Source organism: Apaloderma vittatum, unplaced genomic scaffold, assembly GCF_000703405.1.
Source record: "Apaloderma vittatum isolate BGI_N311 unplaced genomic scaffold, ASM70340v1 scaffold17870, whole genome shotgun sequence".
Classification (NCBI taxonomy): domain Eukaryota; kingdom Metazoa; phylum Chordata; class Aves; order Trogoniformes; family Trogonidae; genus Apaloderma; species Apaloderma vittatum.
In genome coordinates this window covers 17378-18194 of record NW_009694205.1, presented here as the reverse complement: position 1 = coordinate 18194, position 817 = coordinate 17378, and the positions used below count along the sequence as shown (strand labels likewise).

Genomic DNA, 817 nt, shown 5'->3' with positions numbered 1-817 from the left:
TTGTAGTGAAAGCAGATGCCGCAGATCTGGAGAACCACTTAAAAAAAATAATAAATAATCAGTTTAAGTCAGTAAACAAGTTAATCCAGATTAGCTTTCTGTGCATAAAGTGCATTAACAACACTTCTGTAGCAACTGAGGGCTGACCAGAGCCAGGACCCTGTCAAATAGCGAGGATAATACAGATTACATGCTCCAAGGGCAGTGGCTTTAGTGAGACAACAACTCGTTTTGGACCAATTGCAACAGCAGCAGGCTCGGAGGTGGGCAGCAGAATGAATTAAAGAGCATACAGCAGCCTCCAGAGCAAAATTAGGGCCTTTGTCAGGTAATTTCCAGCTATCCTTAAAGCTCCCCAGCTGCAAAAAGGCTGCAAAAACCAAGGGGAGCACGTGTGCATATCTGCAAATCATTAATAAGCCCTTTACTAACATGAGCTACGAGCGGTGGTGTCGCTTCAGGAAGAGCAAGAAATCTTTGAAGAGCACAAGGGCTTCACCAGAGCTTCCCGCAGCCTCTCCTGGCCTTGTCTTGGCAGGAGGCAGCGCATTGGCTGCTTCATAAATTATTACTTGGGAAAACGAAAACGTTACGCCCGCTTGGCTCTCGGAATTACAAAGCTTACACCGCGTTTGTTTACCTTCAGAGAAACGAAGTTTGCTGCCTGGGAGAACTGCCTCCCGGAGGGTTCAGACCCAGCAACGAAGCCACAGGGACTGAATTTTTGTCGTACTTGACTGCGTCGCCTGGCAGAGCAGGCTGGAGCAGCTCCTCGTTACTGCAGGACAAACACTAAGTTTTATTTAAGTCTCTTTCC

The 817-nt window shown here is 47.1% G+C and overlaps 1 protein-coding gene across 1 annotated transcript in view; it reads right to left on the bottom strand.

Moving 5' to 3' along the window:
• The window catches only part of FBXO42 (F-box protein 42), a gene marked incomplete at its 3' end in the record, with an annotated part of 28898 nt that overhangs the window by 24480 nt on the left and 3601 nt on the right, over nucleotides 1-817 (bottom strand). The window lies entirely within an intron of this gene.